The sequence below is a fragment of the Rhincodon typus genome, chromosome 26 (assembly GCF_021869965.1).
Source record: "Rhincodon typus isolate 14 chromosome 26, sRhiTyp1.1, whole genome shotgun sequence".
NCBI classification, from domain to species: domain Eukaryota; kingdom Metazoa; phylum Chordata; class Chondrichthyes; order Orectolobiformes; family Rhincodontidae; genus Rhincodon; species Rhincodon typus.
Genome location: NC_063357.1, coordinates 1,144,321 through 1,150,594, shown reverse-complemented (window position 1 = coordinate 1,150,594; position 6,274 = coordinate 1,144,321).

The window sequence follows — 6,274 nt, the reverse complement described above, 5'->3', positions numbered from 1 at the left end:
AGTTTCCGGGTGGTGTCATCGTGACACTGGAGGAGGCCCAGGATGAACATGTCATCCAGGGAGTGGGAGGGGGGTTTAAAATGGTTGGTGACCGGAAGGTGTTGTCATTTGTGGCGAACAGAGCACAGATGCTCCGTAAATCAGTCTCTGAGTCTGTGCTTGGTCTCACCGGTGTAGAGGAGGCCACATCGGGAGCAGCGATGCAGTAGACCACATTGACGAATGTGCAGGTGAACGTATGTCTGATGTGAAAGGTTTGTTTTGGGCCTTGGATGGAGGTGAGTGGGGAGGTGTAGAGGCAGGTTGACCAAAGTGGTGCCACTATTTAAGAAAGATGATAAGGAAAAGCCAGGGAACTATAGACTGGTGAACCTTATTGCACTGGTGTGTAAGATGTTAGGGGAGATTAAAGTTTTTGCAAAGATTCTGAGAGACAGGATTTACATGCATTTGGAAAGGTAAGGGCTGATTAGGGATAGTCAACATACTTTTGTGCATGGGAAATCGTGTTTCACTGACTTGATTGAGTTTTTTGAAGTGGTGACAAAGAAGATTGATGAAGGCAGAGCGACGGACATGGTCTATATGGACTTCAGCAAAGCATTTGACAAGGTTCTGCATGGTAGACTGGTTAGGAAGGTTACATCACATGGGATCCAAGGGAACTAGCCATTTGGATACAGAACTGGCTCAAAGGTAGAAGACAGAGGGTGGTGGAGGAGGGTTGCATTTTCAGACTGGAGGCCTGTGACCAGCGGTGTGTCTCAAGGATTAGTGCTGGGTTCACTGCTTTTCATAATTTATATAAACGATTTGGATGTGAACATAGGAGGTATGGTTAGTAAGTTTGCAGATGACACCAAAATTGCAGGTGTAGTGGACAGCGAAGATTATCTCAGAGTACAACTGGATCTTGGTCAGATGGGCCAATGAGCTAAGGATTGGCAGAAAGAGTTTAATTTAGATATGGTTAGGGTTAGGGTTAGGCAGATGGAGTTTAATTTCCATAAATGTGAGGTGATGCATTTTGGAAAGGCAAACCAGGGCAAGAGTTATACACTTAATGGTACGGCCCAGGGGAGTGTTGCCGAACCAAGAGGCCTTGGGGTGCAGGTTCATAGTTTCTTGAAAGTGGAGTCTCAAGTAGACAGGATGGTGAAGAAAGCGTTTGGGACACTTGTCTTTATTGGGCAGTTTATTGACTATAGGAGTTGGGAGGTCATGTTACAGCTGTACAGGATATTGGTTAGGCCACTAATGGAATACTGCGTACAATTCTGGTCTCCCTGCTATAGGAAAGATGTTAAACTTGAGAGGGTGCAGAAAAGATTTGCAAGCATGTTGTGGGACTGGAGGGTTTGAACTATAGGGAGAGGTTGAATAGGCTGAGGCTTTTTTCCTGGAGCGTCAGAGGCTGAGGGGTGACCTTGTAGAGGTTTATAAAATCATATGGGCCTGGATAGGGTGAACAGCTAAGGTCTTTTCCCCAGGGTAGTGGAGTCCAAAATTAGAAGGCATAGAATTGAGAGGGAAGAGATTTAAAAAGGACCTGAGGGGTAACTTTTTCTTGCAGAGGATGGTGTGTGTAAGAAATGAGCTGCCAGAGAAAGTGGTGGTGGGGCGGATACAATAACAACATTTAAAAGGCATCTGGATGGGTACATGAAAAGGAAGGGTTTAGGGGGATAGGGGCCATATGCTTGCAAGTAGGACGAGGTCAGTTTGAGATGTCTGATTGGCATGGATGATTGCACCGAAGGGTCTGTTTCCATGCTGTATGACCTTATGACTCCTTAACCTCTGAGCAGATCTGTTCAAGGCTCACTGCCCTTTATACATTGCCTGCTCCTGTCACTGTGGAATTACAGCAACAGATTGTGGTTCAGGCTGCTCTCCCCACAGCCCCCAGTTTTGGACAGACAGGTGTACATGGACAGACAAGTCCATGCAAACTCACATCCACAGTCCCTGGACATATTCACTCGTCCTGGTTCTGGAAATACACATTGTTCTCTGACACACGGGAGGAAGTCTGATATGTTTTAGATAGCAAAACACTTGAAAAGAGGTGATGGGGAGGTTGAGCTGACTAATGCTGTACTTTCAAATGATGTTACCAAGAATCAGTGTGCAGACAACACACAGGATGGACCAAGGAGAGATCTTTCGGGGACAGCAGAGAGAATGGTGCAGGAGCAGTAAGAGGCAATTGCAAGCTGCAGCCATGATCAGATTAATTAGAATTGGACCCAGGCCACAAACAGTCCCACCAGCTGAACAAATCAGGAGGTCAAAGGTCACCACAGTCACATGGGATACCATTTGTGACTTTGACATCAGCGATTTTGATATGGCAACAGGAGTAGAAACCTGACTGGAAGGATTATATTATCTACGAAGAAACGTTGTTTAGACTGGGTTTCACTGGAATGCAGGAGGTTGAGGGGGCGACCTGACAGAAGTTTATCAGTTTATAAATCGCATAGATAGAGTGGGAAATATGAAGCTTTTTCCCAGGGTGGAGGGATCAGTTACTAGGGGACGTAGGTACAAGGTGCAGGGGGGGGGGGGGGGGGGGACAGGGTTTGAGATGTGCAATGCAGGTTTTTCTCACAAAGGGTAGTGAGTGCCTGGAACACGCTACCAGAGGAAGTAGTGGAAGCAGACACCACAGCAGTATTCAAGAAGCACCTGGATGAATAGAAAGGGAATAGAGGGATACGGATCCTGTAAGTGAAGACAGTTTTAATATGGAAGGGCAAAATGTGTCGATGCAGGCTTAGAGGACCGAAGGGCCTGTTCCTATGCTGTATTGCTGTTTGATTTAAACATGGAGCTCTCTATGGGAAATTTGGGAATGATTCTGTGAGGTGACAACAATTCCAGGATTTTGGAGAGGAATCAGAAGTTGGAGATGGAGAAACTATTTGTGTCCAGTTGAAGATGCTAGTTATTGGTAGTGGTGCTGAAGAACTATCTGCAATCTTTCACCTTTTGATTCTTCCACCCACAACAGCAAACGCTCAGTGATGATCTTAATGTGAAGAAATATTCAAGACACTCAGCCCTGTCTCTGCATTAGCTCAGTCACAGCAGGTGATGGGGACGCTATAACCAGGGAGTGTGGGCAAAATGCAAGTTCCTGACCCTGATGGAATGACAGTTTTCAAGGTGGGCAACTACAGATGTGTTTGTGATGATTCCCATGATCGATTTGCCCAGTTTCTCTACCCAGGGTCACAACCTGAGTGGGCCAGGATCTCTCCCAGTACCTAGAAGGTTAAACAGAAGGCAAATTGCATTCTGTTGTAAACTGCCAAAACATTTTGGAACTTACAGTTCTGGGGACAAGCCTCAGCCTGTACCATATGAAAACAATTATTAACTGCATTGATAATTAAAACGATCAGAACAACAGGTCAATGTGAAAGTGGGAGAAAGGAATGCAATTATTTCTTTGCAGGATTTAGCCCTGGTTTAACGTGCACTCTGAAACGTAGCCAGCTACTTCTGGGAGAGCAGCACATTCCCCTCTCTGCACGGCACATTCCTGGAATCCCTGCCACGGGAAGCACAGCTTGAACTGACTGTGGGAAACTCCTCCAGCTTGCTGCAGCCACTCAATATTCAGGCCAGATTCAGCCCTTGCTCAGAGCTCGGTTCACAGTTAGTGCCAATGCAAAGCCACATAACCAGCACCAATACTTGTGTTTATGCAGTGAGTTGTTTTTGATGTGGAAAGCACTGACTGAGAAGGAAAGTTGTGGAAACAGCTTCACAGAATTGTTACATCACAGCAGGAGCCATTTGGCCCATTGTGTCTGCACTGCCTCCTCAAACAAGTATCACCACCTAACATCAATTTCCTGTTTAGTCCCCATACCCTTGCACCTATTTCTATCCAAATAATCCTGAATGCCTCTCTTCAACCTACCTTCACTGCATATCCAGGCAATGCATTCCCTAATACCACTGTTTGCTGAGTGGAAAAGTTTCTCCTCACATAATCCTTGCCATTTTTGCACATCACCTTAAATGTATGTCCTCCATTCTTGTTCAAGAGTAACTGACTATTTTCAATAGTAGCTTGAATAAATACTTGAAAAGGAAGGATTTAGTGGGCCATAGGGACAGGGCTGGGCAGAATGATTAATTTGATAACTTTCAAAATGCTGGCTCACATATGATGACTAAAAGGCTTCCTCTGTGATGTATCATTCTATTTGAGTTTAAACCTAACACCACACTGTGATAACCTGCACTGACAAGTATTCTCTTTAAAAGCTGTTCTTTTAATGATCCATTTCAGAGGAAGTTAGGTAAATACAAGAGGGAGAAAGTAACAGACAGAATGAAGGTGCCAAACCAGCGCCAAACTGTTGTCCTGCACATTCTGAGAAGGGAAGACCCACAAGAACAATATTCTCAGTGAGTAAAGGAATATTTTGTGTGGTGCTAACTTAAATGAGCCCTCTTTCTCCATAAGATGTAGGAGAATTAGGCCATTCAGCCCATCAGATCTGCTCCGCCATTCAATCATTGCTGATGTGTTTCTCAACCCCATTCTCCTGCCTTCTCCCCATAACTGTTGCTCCCTTACTAATCAAGGATTCTGCACAGATTGTGTTGCTGAGTCTGGAGGTGTTTAAATGTCCTCTATGTTAAAGGTCTGACCATCAAACTATTACAAACCCTCAATACAATTACAAACACAACCATTTGATTCTCATTTACTAGGTACTAACCTCACAGCTCCTGCCCCACTCTGCAATGTCCCATGTTTTTTTTATTTCAAGGATGTACGTTCTGGAATTTATCCAGTGAACACCACACCACAGCCCAGGCGAGAGAGGAACTTCCTGACCTTGCAGCATCGGGTCTGAGCACAGGAGTGGTTTGGAGATGCTAGTCAGGACTCTGACGAAGAACAACAATGTGAAAACAGCAACAGCCTCTCCTCCAACCACCAGTAATCGGACGAAAAGCACCTTACCCCAGGGATTGCAGGACAATAGAGTTGAAACAGCAGCCCAGTCTGATACATAGTCCTCATCAATTTCGATCCCTACTCTCAGCAATACAACAGGTGCTAAACCAACTCAGCTTTAACCACTGTCATGTAACCAGTCGGAGGTCAGATCTCACTCCCCCACCTATCAATCCCTGGTTCTGCCTATAAAGAACGACCGTGGGAGGTTGGATGCTACAACTCAAACACAGTGACTCAGTGCTGAGCGAATTCATCATCAGCACTATGGGTTACTGCATCATGTGAGGCACAGTACCAGCAATATATACATGAAATGCAGGCCACGGCCCATGCAGTAGTGGGCCAATTTAATTATAACTACCCTTTCTGCGGTGACGAGGAGATAAACAATTTGCATTTATATAGTGTCTCTCACATAGCTCAGCTTCTCAAGGTGCTCCACAGAAGAATTATCAAATAAAACTTGATGCAGAGCCAGATATGGAAATATTTGGGCAGAACATAAAAAGCTTTGGTCAAAGGAGTGACTTTTAAAGAGGAGAGGGGTGTTCAGGTTTAGGGAGGGAATTCTAGAGCTTAAGGCTCAGGCAGCTGATGGCATGGCCGCCAATGGGGCAGCAATTGCAGAGTTCTGAGAGAACTTGTTGGGCTGGAGGAGGGTACAGAGATAATCTCACGTCGTAGCATCACATTTCAACCACTTCCATGGTGTAACTGCACTGCACGTCAAGGCAAATCTCACATACAGTATAACAGTGTAGAGTAGCCTTTGACTCTCAGTGACATCAGTCTCCAGCCTGAAAGTAGCTGAGATCAGCAAAGTTGCTATCCTTGTGGTTACTGAGCTAACACCTGGCTGTCAGTTGTTTAAGTGAATGTTAAAGATTCCGAGACATTACTCTGAAGAACAGGATACTTCCAACTCTCCAAAACCAAAATTCCTCTCTTAACTTTAATTCAGCACAACATCATGGTCAGAAGGGCCTGTTCCTGTGCAGTGCTGTTCTATGCTAACCTTTAAACAGGGAGATGACAGCGTGATGGGTAATGTCTCTGATTAATAACCCAAAAATCTGAAACTAATGGTCCAGAACAAATCCCATCAGAGCACCTGATGGGATTTAAATACAATTACTGATTCTGAAATCAAAAGTCAGTCTCAGTAATGTTGCCATGAAATTTGCACTGATCATTGTTAAACCCCATTTGGTTCACTTTTAGCTCCCACCCAAAATCCTTCCATTTCCTTCTTCAATGATACACAGACATTATTCAGTACCAGTG